We start from the raw sequence: 16,421 nt of genomic DNA on the forward strand, positions 1-16,421 counted from the left end.
TGGACTGTAGCCCGCCAGGCTCCTCTGACTATGGGATTTCCCAGGCAAGAATGCTGGAGTGGGTTACCATTTCCTCCTTCAGCAGATCTTACTGACCCAGGGATCGAAAATGCATCTCCTGCAGTTCCTGCATTGGCAGGCAGATTCTTTACCACTGAGCCACCAGGGAAGCCCAATATACTCCACGTCTGGTTAAATCAGCTCAGGACCTGAGGCTATGCTTGCAGGCCTTTAGGAACTGTGGCCAATGAGGGACCAATGCACGTTGAATAATGAGATGTGGGGCACATGACACGAATATGGTAATAGCAGTTTACATTACCGAGTTCATTCAATGTGCTGAGCACTATGTTCAGAGCCTTACATGCATCAGCTGATTAAAATTGTATTTAATTTTAATCCTCCTACTAATCCTGTGAGATATCCCCCATTTTGCAGATGGAGAAATTGAGGCACAAAAAATTAAATAACTTGTCTCAGGGTCGTAGCGGTGGAGCTGGGATTTGAAACCAACTTTCTCTTATTCCAGAGCCTGTGCTCTTATTTTGATTTTGCTAAGTGATAAAAACAAATAACAACAAAATCACCACAATAATAATAGCAGCAGTTGTTGTGCTCTGCCATGTTCTGTGTAAGCATTGATTCCATCTGGTTCTCATATGACTGGTGACATCGATGGAGTTTTCATTCTACAGATGAGAAAAATGGGACCCAGGGAGTTAACTTGCCAAAGGTCACACAGCGGTAAGAGGTACAGCCCAAACTAAAACCCAGGGCTGTCCTAAACCTCAGGCTGTCTCCTCAGCCGCTGGGGCCTGGATAGTGATCGCCACGTTCCTTGACAAATGTGTTCTTGACGTGACAAGCTCGTTCACACCAAACTAATGGAACACAAGAAATGAAAGGCCTGCGTGTCTAGTTCTAAGACAAGGATTCTTTTCCTTTCACTCTTCCCTCGAGGACTACTACCTTTGTGACCCTCCTTGCCCACTACCTAATTTGGGCATTGGAAAACTTTTGGAAAACACATTCTCTTTCTCAGGCTGAAAGTTGAAATTGAAGCAGGAGAGACTTCTGCTGAGAACAAGGAAACACTTGTCTGTAAGGAGCATAAAATTCTTTGAGTAAGAACTAAGTAGGGATGTAGGGGAATCTTTGAACTTTCATTGCAATTTTTCTGTAAGCCTATAACTATTCTAAGAAACAAGGCTTATTTATGGAAAAAGGAATGTGAAAGCACAGTATCTGAAGACACACACAGCTATTGCACGGAAGAGGAAATATACATATAACTAATAAATACAAGGTAAGGCTCAGCATCACCAGTATTGGGGGATGTGTAAAGCCACTCTACCATGGATTTAATCCTCCACTAGATGGCCAAGAGGGCTTCCCAGGTGGATCCAGTGGTAAAGAATCTGCCTGCCAATGCAGGAGACAAAAGAGACGCACTTTCTTTCCCTGGGTCAGGAAGATCCCCTGGAAAAGGGTGTGGCAACACACCCCAGTATTCTTGCCTGGAAAATCCCATGGACAGAGGAGCCTGGTGGGCTATAGTCCATGGAGTCGCACAGAGTCAGACACTACTGAAGTGACTTAGCATGCAGATGGGCAAAAATAAAGAAATCTGACAATGCCTAGTATTGGAAAACAATTGTTTGGCATTCTTTTGTAAAACTGAATATTTGCATGTACATACATCTGAGAGAAACTCTAGGTACATGGTCACCGGGAGGCACAAGATAGCTCACAGCAGCACTAGGTATGATAGCAAAGAACTGGAGACAACCTGGGCAACCGTCATGGAGAAAATGGGCAGATAAATAGTGCTGTGTTCATGTGACGGGCTGTCACTCAGCAGTGAAAATGGATGGACTGTAATCACCGTGTATACATATTAGTAAAATATGTTGGGATAAAAAGAAAGTCATGAAGACTTTATATACAATATGATATCTTTTTCTAAAGGTCTTGCTGTCGTGTCACTAAGTCATGTCCAACTCTGCAGCCCATGAGACTGCAGCGTGCCAGGCTTCCCTGTCCTTCACCATCTCCTGGAGTTTGCTCAAATTCAGGTCCATTGAATCGGTGATGCCATCCAACCATTTCATCCTCTGCTGCCCTTTGCTGCCTTCCTGAGTTTTCCAGGTGGCACTAGTGGTAAAGAATCCATCTACCAATGTAGGAGATATAGGAGATGCGGGTTCAATCTCTGGGTCAATAAGATCCCCTGGAGTAGGAAATGGCAATTCACTTCAGTATTCTTGCCTGGAAAACCCCATGACCAGAGGAACCTGGCAGGCTACAGCCCATGGGGCTGCATAGAGTCAGACTTGACTCAGCGACTAAGCACTGCTCACAATTCTAAAGGTGAAGAGTAAGCAAAATTAGACAATATATTGTTTTGGTCTAAATAGTTCTGAGATGGGCTTCCCTGGTAGCTCAGCTGTTAAAGAATCTGCCTGTAATGCAGGAGACCTCAGTTCAATTCCTAAGTCAGGAAGATCCCCTGGAGAAGGGAGATGTTACCCACACCAGTATTCTTGGGCTTCCCTGGTGCCTCAGATGGTAAAGAATCTGCCTGTAATGCAGGAGACCTGGGTTCGATCCCTGGGTTGGGAGGATCCCTTGGAGGAGCGCACGGCAACCCACTCCAGTATTCTTGCCTGGAGAATCCTCATGGACAGAGGAGCCTGGTGGGCTACAGTCCATGGGGTCGCAAGAGTCGGACACAACTGAGAGACCAGCACAGCACAGCTCTGTGATAAATTACACGCATGTCAATAAAGGGTGATGAAAACAAACTGAAGCTAGTGTTTGCTCTTGGGAGCAGGTTGGGAAGCAGGGTTTGGGGATGAGAAAGAGCACATAGGTATACACAAGTATTGGTAACGTTTTAGATCTTAGAGTTGGATGCTGTATTCTGGGTATTCATTATATAATAAAGTAAATAAAACAGGGACATCCATGAACGAATGGTAAAAATTATAAACCGATGCTGGGCACCAAGATAGTCTCTCTCCAAAAAAAAAAAAAAGAGGAAGATAAATTCTTAATTTTTTATATAATAAAAACTTATAAAAAGAGGCAAATGTAAATTAAAAGTTACGAAGTGACAAAAATGAAGCAGATGGAAATACCAGTAAATCAGTAAATGAAGTAGAAAGTCCTCAGACTTTCAACTGTATTTTTGCTTTTCCTGTGTGACAAACACAGGAAGTCAAACCAGTGGGGATCAGTTGCCACTAATGATGCTACTGTGGCCGTGGTCCCCTGCATGTGAGAGGGAAAGGTGCTGGTCTCTCAGGATTAGTGTCAAAGTGAGCACTGCCTCCACACGTCAGGGCTTCCCGTGTTCCTGCTCTCTAGTGGCACAGACACTCAGTCCATAAACACCCACCCAGATGCAAAGCTCTCTTCTCAAAGCCAGCCTGAAGCACCAAGATCACTGGTAAAGGATGCTAACATCAGCCTGGGTTATTCTCAGCATGAGTCATCTTCTCAGATGCCTTGGCTCTGGTCTTGTGCCCAGGGAACCAGTGCACACACCTCTCTCCCTCATGGGGCAGGTGACCATGTTGGCCTCTCTTAGCTGTTGGGACCCTCCAATCAATTAAACAGTTGTCATAACTTTGAATGTTAAAGGAAAGTGGTCAAGGTATTGATATCCTTCTTTCCAGAAAGCTCCTTGACCTTTTGACAAGTTTGCCCACTTAATCTCTCATAAATTTTAAGTTCCTTTTTTAATAAGTATGGGCAGGAGGAGATGGGTATGACAGAGCATAAGATGGTTGGATGGCATCACCAACTCAATGCACATGAGGTTGAACAAGCTCCGGGAGTTGGTGATGGACAGAGGAGCATGACAGGCTACAGTTCATGGTGTTGCAAAGAGTCGGACACGACTGAGTGACTGAACTGAACTGGGGGATGGTCAACCTAATTCTAACTGTTTATAGAATTGAATTCAGGACTTTGCTAAGTAAAAAATAAAAGTAATCAGGTGTACAAATAGATTAAAATCTTTGTCCTTTGTCTCTCCAGAACCACGTGTGCCTTCTTGATTTATAGCCACCGAACAGAGAGAGGCCATTCAGTTCAGTTCAGTTCAGTCACTCAGTCGTGTCTGACTCTTTGCGACCCCATGAATCACAGCACACCAGGCCTCCCTGTCCATCACAAACTCCCAGAGTTTACTCAAACTCATGCCCATCGAGTTGGTGATGCCATCCAGCCATCTCATCCTCTGTCATCCCCTTCTCCTCCTGCCCCCAATCCCTCCCAGCATCAGGGTCTTTTCCAATGAGTCAACTCTTCGCATGAGGTGGCCAATGTACTGGAGTTTCAACTTCAGCATCAGTCCTTCCAATGAACACCCAGGACTGATCTCCTTTAGGATGGACTGGTTGGATCTCCTGGCAGTCCATGGGACTCTCAAGAGTCTTCTCCAACACCACAGTTCAAAGGCATCAATTCTTCAGCACTCAGCTTTCTTCACAGTCCAACTCTCACATCCATACATGACCACTGGAAAAACCATAGCCTTGACCAGATGGACCTTTGTTGGCAAAGTAATGTCTCTGCTTTTTAAAATGCTATCTAGGTTGGTCATAACTTTCCTTCCAAGGAGTAAGCGTCTTTTAATTTCATGGCTGCAATCACCATCTGCAGTGATTTTGGAGCCGCCAAAAATAAGACTTCTGCAAATGGATGTCTGCTTGAAGATTTCTTGTGGTTTTCATTGTTACAAACAGAGAAGTTTTAATAGCTTTTAAATCATCAAGTTTCTGGTTAAAAAACAGATACATTAGAGTTTGAATTCACTGGGCACCATCCTACTACAAGGTGAAAGAAGAAAAAAAAAAAAATAGAAGTCGCTATGATAGAGCATATTTTCCAAAGGGAGCCCTATGCTATTCCACTTTACTTTGTAAGCACCTAGTATGATGTGAACTTGACACTTCTCCAATGAGGGCTGGGGTCTCTGCTTAATCCCCTTGAGTCTGTGTGGGCCTGTGACTAGGGTGGCTGGTGGTGTGTTTTAGTCATTAAGTCCCACTCTTTGCGACCCCATGGACCCCATGGCCCACCAGGCTCCTCTGTCCATGGGATTTTCCCAGCAAGAAGGTTGAAGTGGGCTGCCCTTTCCTTCTTCAGGGCATCTTCCTGACTTAGGGATCAAACCTGTGTCTCCTACATTGCAGGCAGATTCTTTACCATGGAGCCACTTAGTGAGACTATATGATTACCAAGGCTAAGTCAGTCATAAGGTCGGATATAGATCTTCCTGTCTTTCTCAGGATACTCTTGCTCGGAACCCAGCCACCAAGTTGTGAGGAAGCCAAACTGCCACAGAAGAGGCCGTGGTCACAAGGTGCTCTGGTCACAGCCACAGCGAAAGACCCAGCTGGCAACAACTGCCAGACATGTGTGTGAACACGCCTTCAGGTTATTCCGGCCTCCAGGCTTTGAGCCATCGCAGCTGATACTGAGTAGAGCAGAGAATGCTCTTTGCTGAACTCTGCCCATGTTGCAGACTCGTGAACAAAATAAATAATATATATATATATTTAATGAAAAAAAATTTTTTAAGTTTTAATTGAAGTATAGTTATTTTATAGTGTAGTGTTAGCTTCTGGTGTGCAGCAAAGTGATTCAGTTATACACACACATATATATGTATTCTTTTTTTTAAACTTTTTATTTTGTATTGGGGTATAGTTGATTAGGGCTTCCCAGGTGGTGCTAGTGGTAAAGAATCCACCTGCCAGTGCAGAAGACATAAGACATGAGATTCAGGTTTCATCTCTGGGTCAAGATGATCTCCTGGAGGACGACATGACAACCTACTCCAGTATTCTTGCCTGGAGAATCCAATGACAGAGGAGACTGGCAGGCTCCAGTTCACAGGATTGTGAAGTCGGACATAACTGAAGCAACTTCACACACACACATAGACATAGTTGATTAACAATGTTGTATTAGTTTCAAATATACAGCAAAGATTTAATTATACACATACATGTATCTATTCTTTTTTATTATGGTTTATGACTGAATATTAAATATGGGTCCCCATGCTAAACAGTAGGACCTTGTTAATTTTTTTTTTTTTTTCTGTCTGCTCCACATGGCTTGCAGCATATTAGTTTCCCGACCTGGTCCATGGCCATGAAATCATGAAGTCCTAACCACTGGACTACCAGAGAATCCTCTTATCTCTTTAAAAAAATGTTTTAAAACACTAAGTTTCGGGTGGTTGGTTATGCTACCAATGCCTTGGCCACTTCCCTGTCCTTCTCTAATTGGATGGTTCATCAGTATCCAACAAGTTTATTCTCCCTCCTCCTGCTAGAAACAGTTGCCCCTTCTAGCTTTCCAAGATCTGTTCTCTACTGGTGTGCTTTAAAACCTGCAGGCAATCCCCTCCCAGCTCCTTTGGTCTCATCTGCGTATTATCAACTGTCACCAGTAGGCTATTGGCTCCCTAATTTATATCTTCAGCTTTGACCTCATCACTGAACTCTAGATTCAAATATACAAACGTATAAAAGAGGTCTTCACCAAGATATCTATAAATCATAGCGAATGTTAACTTTCGCAAACAGAACTAAGGACTCCTCCCCAAGCCGAATCTTCTCCAGTGTTTCCTACTTTCAGCTCAAGCTGAAAATGGATGTATCATTCTGAATTCCTCCTTCCCCCTCATCCCTCTGCCTCTAAACTGTCAGTAAACCCTGTCAGCGTTACCTTCATGCCACAGTTTCAGATATGGCCCTGAGCGCTACCTCTCCTGCATCATCTTTGTCTAGCCATCATCTCTCACATGGACATCTGCTGTGGATTTCTGCCAGCATTTTCTAATTTCACTCTTATTTTCCTTCAATATTTTTACAACTGTCAGAGTACCTTTTTTTTTTTTTTTTAATGTAAATCACCATGTCATTCCACTTCCTTAAATCTCTTAATACTTTCCCATTGACTTAGAATAAAATCCAAGTCCAGTAGGGGCTGTAAGACCTGATACCAATTGACCTCTGCCTATCAAGCCACTCCCATTCTGTAACCTGTACCAAAGTCCCCATTCCCACCACCATGCTGCTGCTACATCCGTCTTTTCTTCTCTTAGTTTATTTATTTTTTAAAAATTGATTAATTTACTTTTGGTTGTGCTGGGTCTTCATCGCCTGTGTAGGGGCTTTCTCTAGCTGGAGTGAGCAGGGGCTATCCTATAGTTTGTGGTGCACGGGCCTCTCATTGTGGCGGCTTCTCTGGTTGCAGAGCACAGGCCCTAGGCACACAGGCTTCAGTAGTTGTGGCTCACCGGCTTAGTTGCCAGTGGCATGTGGAATCCTCCCAGACCAAGGATTGAACCAGTGTCCCTTGCATTGCAAGGCAGACTCTTATCCACTGTACTACCAGGGAAGTCCTTTAGTTTACTTTTCTTTTAACTTTTGTTAAATTAAAAATTTTTTTTGCCACACATGGAATCTTAGTTCTCCTACCAGAGATCAAGCCATGCTCCCTGCAGTGAAAGCACAGTCTTAACCAGTGGACTGACAGGGAATTCTCTTCTTCTTAACCACTGGACTGACAGGGAATTCCCTCCTCTTAGCTTCTTGAACATTCCGTTGTTATCATGTCGGTCTTATCGCATTGCTGATGTCGTCCTGTTTTCACCTTTCTCAATCTGCATTTACTGCATTTATTGCTTTGTTTACTTTTTTTGGGTTTATTTCTCTTATCCGAATATAGAAGCTCCAGGTGGGCAAGCATCTTTAGTTTCTGCTCACTTCTGTTTTTCTCCAATATCCAGGATTATGACTGGAACATGGGAGGCTCTCAATAGATATTCATTAAGATTCATTTGAATGAGTGAATATGTGAATGTGCGTTGGGGTCTCAAAGATCAAAATGATGTCAATTCAAATCTATCCATCTCTTCTATGTGCCAGGCTCTGTGCATTCTTTCTTTTGCATTAAATCCTCACTACAACCGTATGAGGTGGAAACTGTAATCATATGCATTTAACAGATGAGGAGACTGACTTCAAGAAGTTACATGACTTGACCAGGCTTTGCAGCTGTTTAGCGGCAGGTACGGGGTTCAAACTCAGACCTTTCTGACTCTCGGGCTCACAAGCACTGCCTGTCAGCAGCACCCGTGAGATTCATACTCTAATCTTGGCTGGTAGCGGACACACGTGGGGCCAGTTTCAGAAAATCCTCTTTGAAGGGTAGCCAGGGGCACTTTGGGGGAACTCAGCAACAGTGAAAACGTGAAAGTGAAAATGTTAGTCGTTCAGTCATGTCCGACTCTTTGAGACCCCATGGACCGCAGTCTGCCAGGCTCCTCTGTCCATGGGATTTCTCAGGCAAGAATACTGGAGTGGGTAGCCTTTCCCTTCTCCAGGGGATCTTCCCAACCCAGGAATCAAACCCAGGTCTCCTGCATTGCAGGCAGATTCTTAACTATCTGAAGCACCAGGGAAGCCCACAATAACAGGTATTAAAAAGAACACAGACGAACAAAAACAACCCCCCACCTTTCCGTTTCTGGTGTTTTCTCTGGCTGGCCTGGCTGGGGATGGGAGTGGAGAGGCAGAGGAGGGCAGGAGAGATGGAAGCCTTGGGAAGTTGGTGAGGGGTATTGGTGGTTGTGGCAGGGATTCTCTGGCCCCACCCAAGACATTGATCTCTACATTCTACAGCTGCATTTCTGAAGTTTTTCTTGAATCTGGCTTCTCCTCTGTGAAGAACCCATATATATATCACAACCCATATATCGCATCTCATTCTGAATAAGGCTCCTTGTTCCTGCCTCCTTCTAGAACTCAGCATCACACCCAGCCAGGGCTTTCTTCTGAAGTGCTCCTGAAAAGCCCTGATGGTTTCCTCTGGTCCTGGTGACCCACCATTCCCAAGAGGCTCCAGTTCCCTTCTTAAGCCTCCATTCCTGCCCACCCTGGGCATCCCTCTTCCCTGACTCATCACATCCATCTTATTCTCTTTTCAGTTACTATACCTTTATAAATACTCCATCCTCTGCACAAAATGCCTTCTATCAGCTGAGAAGGAATTCTCTAAGATCAGCACTCAGAGTCCTGAAGATCTCCCGCAGAATTGCTCTGAGTGTTGTAGGGCCCAGGCTTAATTTGGCTGCCTCTTCCCCAGTCTATGGGCTTCCCTTGTGGCTCAGCTGGTAAAAAATCTGCCTGCAATGTGAGAGACTTGGGTTTGATCCCTCCATTGGAAAGATCCCCTGGAGAAGGGAAAGGCTACCCACCCCAGTATTCTGGCCTGGAGAATTCCCTGGACTTTATAGTCCATGGGGTCGCAAAGAGTCAGACATGACTGAGCAACTTTCACTTTCCCCAGTTTATGGGCTCCTTTGGGGTGCTAATTCATTATTGTATTATTTTTTCTAAAATTTTTATTTTATATTGGAGTGCAGTTGATTTACAATGCTGTGTTAGTTTCAGGAGTACAGCCAAGTGACTCAGTTATATATGTACACATCCATTCTTTTTCAGATTTTTTTCCCCATATAGGTTATTATAGAGTATTAAGTAGAGTTCCCTGTGCCATACAGTACGTCCTTGTTGATTATCTATTTTATATATAGTAATATGTTATGTTATGGAGAAGGAAATGGCAACCTACTCCAGTATTCTTGCCTGGAAAATCCTAGGGACAGAGGAGCCCAGAAGGCTACAGTCCATTGTAGCAAGAGTCGCAAGAGTCAGATATGACTTAGTGACTAACCCGCCACCATCACCAACGTGTTATGTTAATCCCAAACTCCTAATTTATCCCTCCCTTATCATTGTATTCTTGAAGTCTGTAGTGCATGGTAGTGTCGGTGCTCAGTAAGTATATTCTGAGTGAGTGATTGAAGGAGAGAAAGCTTGTGCTTTGCCTTTTTCAACTACACGCCAAGGAGAAGGAATGTCTCTAGTGCTGGGGAGGACGATGGTGTCTACACCAGCCCTGAGTGAGGCAGACACCAAACTGTTGTTTGCAACCTCTCAGGTAAAGGAAAGCAAGCCAGTGCATGGCAGTTAGGGTGAGACACTGTGTTTTCTCTGTCAACAGTTGGCAGGAGATATGGGAGAGCTCTGGTGATGAGGAACTCAGCCTGGGAAACCTCAGGAACGCACCTGCACACAGGTGAGGTCATTTGACTGTACACCTGTGAAAATGAACGGTAGGGGTGAACCGCAGCTGGCTTTCCACCTCTTCTTGCCCTGCTCCAACCCCAGCTTGGTGCTCAGGTCCTGTACCCAAAACACCTGCCTGAGGGTGGGTGATGGTGTTTGCTTAGAGAAAGCTCCAGAAACCGGCCTGACTTTGGCAAACAAGCCTCTAGCAGGGGTTCTCAAACTTGACTGCACTGGGCAATCACCTGGGAGCTTTTGAAAGACACAGATGCCTGGGCCCATCCCTGGAGATTTTCCTTTAATTGGTCTGGGTGGGGACCAAGACCGGTATTTTAAAAAAGCTCCCCAGGTGATTCTAATGTGCAACCAGTCTGAGAACCTTGTTGTAAATGAATTGGACAGAATGTTCCTTTCTTGCTCAGATGGGAGGAAGAGCCTTGTCTGGAAGGGGCTGAGAGCTGGCTCCTCTCGAAGCTCCAGGCCCCGCCCAATGCCTGAAGGCCCCAGCAGGACTTTTCCTGCAAGACAAGAGTCGACACTTAAACTGCAAAGGGCCAGGTAGTAAACATGTTGGGTGTCATGGACCATCTGGTGTGTGTCGTAGCTACCTTAACTCTGCTGCTGAAGTGGAAAAGCAGCCACAGATAATGTGTAAATGAATGAGCACAGCTGTGTTCCAAAGAAACTTCATCTATGGAACTGAAATGCGAATTTCATACAATTTTCTTGTTTGATTCTTTTTTCCAGCCATTTAAAAATGTGAAAACCATTCTTAGCTCATGCACTAGATACAAAAAGTGGTGGTATGGATTTGGCCTGCCAGCCCCTGCTCTAAGAGATGAGTGGCAGCCACTCTTCACAGCTTGATGGATGGCAAATGCCTCCTCACCCCTTCCCGTCCCTGGGCCTTCCTCTCCCTCCCTGACAGTGATTAGCAGCCAGCTCTCATGACAAGGAGTGCCAATCAGATGGGAATGCTACCTCAGTTACTGCTGCACCTCATCCGGAACAAAAGGTAAAGATAAACCTTAGGTTTTTAGCTCTTTGAGTCACGAATATTCTCCAAGTTGCTGAGGGCTCTGTAGCATGACTGTGAACAAACACCATTCCTTATGGCATCCTCAGAATGAGGAAGGAGGAAGCAGCCAGAGAGAAACTTAAATACTCTATGAGGGAGTGACTGGAGTGTCGTTGTCTCATTTACTTAACCCTACTTCCCTCACGAATTTAGAGTTTGGAGCAGATACTATTGGATGCTGCCCATGTCCTATCCATACTTCCTGCTGGTTCACCTTCCATGTTCTCTGAGAGGCCCCATGTCCAGCTCTACAGGGTAAATCATGAATAGTCTAAGTCAAGAAATAGATACAGAAAAGATAGCCCCTCTTCTCCTTCTGGGCCATTGTCTTGTGTCCCCACTGATGCCTGCATGTTGACGCCTGGAACTGTGGCAGCTATGTTGGGATCATGAGGAGAGTTACTCTGGCCAGGACACACCGAGGATGGTGAGCAGAAAGAGGGAAGCAAGTTGGATCCCTGACGACATTGCTGAGCCACTGGATGAACCAACTCCTCTGGATTCCTAGTTATGTGCACTAAATATCTCTATTATTGAAAGTCATTTTAAGTTTGAGTTTCTGTTTCTTACATTAAGCATTAAAACTGAAAACATTAAAACTCATACAGAAGTCTGGAAAGATATATCCTCCACAACATCCAATACTGGACACATAACAGATGACTAAGGGAATAATTTAAAATGCACACATCCAATTATTATCTAACAAAGAGACTTATTATAAAGAAACTCCCTTGTAAAAAGTGTTGCCTCTTCCAGTGTCTCTGGCAGGATAGCTTTCTCTATATTACTTAAAGACTCATTGACATGTAATAGTAATCAGGAGGTCCAAGTTCCCTTTCATCTGAAGAGCATACAGCCCAGGAACTGACTTCCCACCCAGGCTGGTAAGCAAAACTTTGATGATCAACCCAGCATCTTCTGTGCACCTCATAATTCAGAGAGAAGGACTAATAAAATCAACATGTAATGAGTCAGTCAGATATTTGCAAAGTTGCCCTTGTAACTCAGGGTTCTATCTCATAGTTTGTAATGCAAATAATATCCTCCTTTCCTGTTCCAATTACTTTGGCTACTTAACAGATTACTCTGAAATCAAGTGATGTAAAACAATCATTTATTATGCTCCCAAGAGCTGTGAGTCAGGGGTTCAGATAGAGCACACTGGGAAAGCCTTACCTCGGTGGAGCAGCTTGAAGCCTGGGACTAGAATCATTTGAAACATCAGTCATTCACAGTTCTGGTTGTTGATGCCAGATAGGTTGGAAGATCTGAGGGTTCTATAATTTCTCTCTCTAGTCTCTCTATGTGGTCTTTTAAGGGCAGCTTCAGGGTATCTGGACTTCTTACATGTTGGCTTAGGACTCCTCAGGTGCAGGTCTGGAGAAAGACAGCTAGATGGAAATCACATTGACTTTTACGACCCAGCCTCAAAAGTTATGCAATATCACATCCCCCTATTCTATTGCTTCAGGAGTACAAAGTTCTGCCCAAGTCCAAGTGGAGGGAATACAGATCCTATTTCTTGATGAAGGAATGGCAACAACACTTTACATTACATTACATTGTAAGAAGAATATGTGGGATGGGGTATGAACTGGTTCATGCTCCAGCCTAAACCTTCACCTTCTCTCTAGGCCCTGTAGGGACTCTAGGATGTGAAGGCAAACAGATATGAAATTGGTCTGCCCTGAAGCTGAAACCCCTGCCAGGGGTGCAGGGTGTGTAAGATAATGATAGTGCTGCCCTTAGGTTGGTTTGCTCCAAAGGAGCTCAGATGGGTCCTTGATAACTCTGTTAGGGTTTCTGCCTCGCAGAAATGGATACAGATCTGTGTGACTCCAAGAGAGCTCAGCCTGGAGTCAGATCCAGAGGAAGCCTTGATGCTTGGTAACTGGAATCTTCTTACCTTTAAACTGTTGCCACAGATTTGAGCGGTTGTTAAGAGACCAAAAAATGAAACAACAGGCTGATGATGCCTGCGCCTGAAATTTTAGAGTCTGAGAAGCACTTCAAGCTACATGTTTTACTGACATTTTAAACAAGCATTTGAAGTTCATTTCAGCTCAATAAGCAAACAATCAGTTACTACATGTACACAGAGGTGAGAGGAAGAGAGAACTGCCAAGTGGAGGATGCTGAGTGGTGGTGCGGATGCTGGGGTGAGGGTAGGACGGGAACAGGGATGTTAGGGATGATGGAGAAGCAGGAGCTGTCCCAGTGTGCTCTGAGGAGGTGGGTGTGCACCCTGACCCTGCTTCCCACAGGGAGCAGAGAGCAGAAATGCAAACAGGTTACACCAAGTCAAGACTAGATCCTAGAGGGAAAGAGCTGTGTATCTTGAGTAAAGAGGAGGAGGAATGTTCCTTTCATCAGCATCCCTTAACTGCAGGAATCCAAATCCTTTTCCAACAGCTTAAGCATTGCTGCAGTGAAACCAGCATCACCCCAAATCAGGGACTGGTAACAAGAAAGTTTTCCATGTCCCTGGGAATGACAATACTGGAAAAAAAAGAAAAGCAAGCAGTATGGATAGAGAGTGAATTCCTAAAGGTGAAAAAGGTAAATAAATCAACTTAATCTGGAAGTCTCAAGAAGATTGGTGCTTGGGCTCAGCTAAATGGGAGAGTAAGGTTGTCTAGGAGGTTTTGGAAACCAATTTCTAGTCCAATCCCCAGAGGCATTGTTTAAGATGTGTTGAATAGGAAGGGTCCTTAAATGAGGAGCTGAATTGAATTTGCTTAGAGAATTTGATGGAATGTATCATTTCAAGACTCACAGAACTAGTTTCCTGTGAGAGTCAAGGACTAGGCCCCTGGAACTAAAATCCTGAAACAGGAAGAGCCAGTGAGCCATAGGCTTGGGCCCATGGTCACCCAGAATCTGACCCAGAGGACAGGACGGTATTTCTCTGGATTTTGGTACTTTAGGTTGGGGTGCAGACCCCCAAATACTTGCTGCCGCAGCTGCTGCTGAGTTGCTTCAGTCGTGTTTGCCTCTTCGCAACCCCATGGACTATAGCCCACCAGGCTCCTTTGTTCATGGGATTCTCCAGGCAAAAATGCTGGAGTGGGCTGCTATTTCCTCCTCCTAAGGATCTTCCTGACCGAGGGATCTAACTCGTGTCTCCTACGGCTCCTGAATTGAAGATAGATTCTTCACCACTAGCCACTAGGGAAGCCACGAACGTCCTCTTCAGTCAGGATGGCTGATCCCAAGGAATTCAAAAGAAGAAAAGTGATGCTGCCTTGAGTACAGTGATGGTCCCCGGGAAATAAGTGACCACTGGGAGCTCTGCAGGAGAAAAAGGCTTGTCTTGAATCAGAAAGGAAGCTAAGGAGGGGTAAGTGATTGTCTGGTTAGGAGGGTGGTTCATCTCCATTATAGAATTGTGATCTCAAGCTGGAATGGCTTGAAAAATGTGGACCAAGTTATACATTTTTTTCATTCATTTGTGTAAATGCACATATAGCTATTGGTATATGTAATTCTAGGCAATTTCTTTCTGAGTGCAGGGAAAGTCTTGGGCAACAATGTGCTTGCAACACCCTGTACTTTAGCTGCAGGGGCCGAGAAGACAGTGAGGTATCTTGTGTGTGCCCTGCCCTATATCATTGTGAACATCCTACTAGGCAGTTTCAGGCTTTTAATCTTTATGGTCTTGTCTGATGAAACTCAGTGTCAGTGTGAGAAATCCAAAGTTTCCAAGTGTCTCCCCGCTCCCCATGTTTTAAGACCTCCACTATAAAAATTGAACACTGGTTAGTATTCGAGCTTGAGTCTGGTGCATTAGACCACTCGGCCATCCTGACAGTTTCACTGGTTAATGTTGAGCAAATCTTCTCTCTAAAACATTCTAATTTGGTTTACTTCAGTTGAGTGTTTCTCATTGCCTTTCTGCTTAAATGATCCATGGAAGTGGAAGTGGAAGTGTTAGTTGCAACTAACAGTCATGTCCAACTCTTTGCAACCCCATGGACTGTAGCCCATCAGGCTCCTCTGTCCAAGGAATTCTTCAATCAAGAATACTGGAGTGGGAAGCCATTGCCTTCTCCAGGGAATCTTCCTGACCTAGGGATTGAACCTAGGTCTTCTGCATTGCAGGCAGATTACCGTTTGAGCCACCAGGGAAGCATTAAATGATCCATATTTGATTTTAAAATATGAAGGAGATTTTTGGTGACTGAGAAACTTCTAAGATCCTGTTCCCACTGAGTACTTCAGAGATGGTAGCAATGAGTGAAAAGAAACACTGGTGGGTCCTCAACTGTCCGTAGAAAGCAGTCCTGGCTCCACATACAAGAGGAGAAGATGATCTGCCCACTGGAGTAGGCCAGTACCTGGCTCTGGGTCCTCAAATATGAAACTATAAGGTTCTGTCCTGTGAAAAATAAACGTCACCTTGATACTCAGGAAAGCTTAGAGAAAGGACATAAGGCTCGGGAGTAAACAAAGGAGGTATTAGTACATTTCTCTGTTGTCAAATGTAGGGATGATTTAAATTTTTTTTTTATAAATTCCCACAAAAAGGTAATACCCAATTACATCTTTACATATGTATTTTATACAGAATTCCGATATATATACAGAATTTCAATAATAAAAAGTGATGGAGTGCTGAATATGTTCCAGCAGGTTTTCTCTATGCTTCACATATGTTAACTCTATACCGTGTACAAGCTGTGAGACCTTGAGCAAGTTACTTCATCCGCTTGTGCCTCTGTATCTACATCTGTATAATGGGAGTAGTAATAGTAGCTCCCTTATAGGGTGGATATGAGGATTAAAAAGTAACAGCTACCATTTATTGACTTTTCTGACTTCTTACCACACGGCAGTTATTATTCCAAGTGCTTCGTATGAATAAACTCATTTAAATATTTTGTTTGTATGTGTAAAGAAATACTTATTTTTTGAAAGTAGAATTGTACAATATGTACTATTTTGTCATTTTAAATTACATTAAATAAAACAATCTCGTTGAATAAAACAGCTGGGACATTTCGTCTGTGTCATTCAATGTTCTTATCACTTATCATTTTAATGACTTCTTAGAATGCTATAAAGCTGATAGCATAATTTATTCAACCAGTTCCCTTTTCATGGACATATATGTAGTTTCCAGCTTTCATCTACTATAATCATTTTGATGAACAACTTAATAGTTAAAATTTCTCTCATAT

Source organism: Muntiacus reevesi, chromosome 3, assembly GCF_963930625.1.
Source record: "Muntiacus reevesi chromosome 3, mMunRee1.1, whole genome shotgun sequence".
NCBI lineage: Eukaryota > Metazoa > Chordata > Mammalia > Artiodactyla > Cervidae > Muntiacus > Muntiacus reevesi.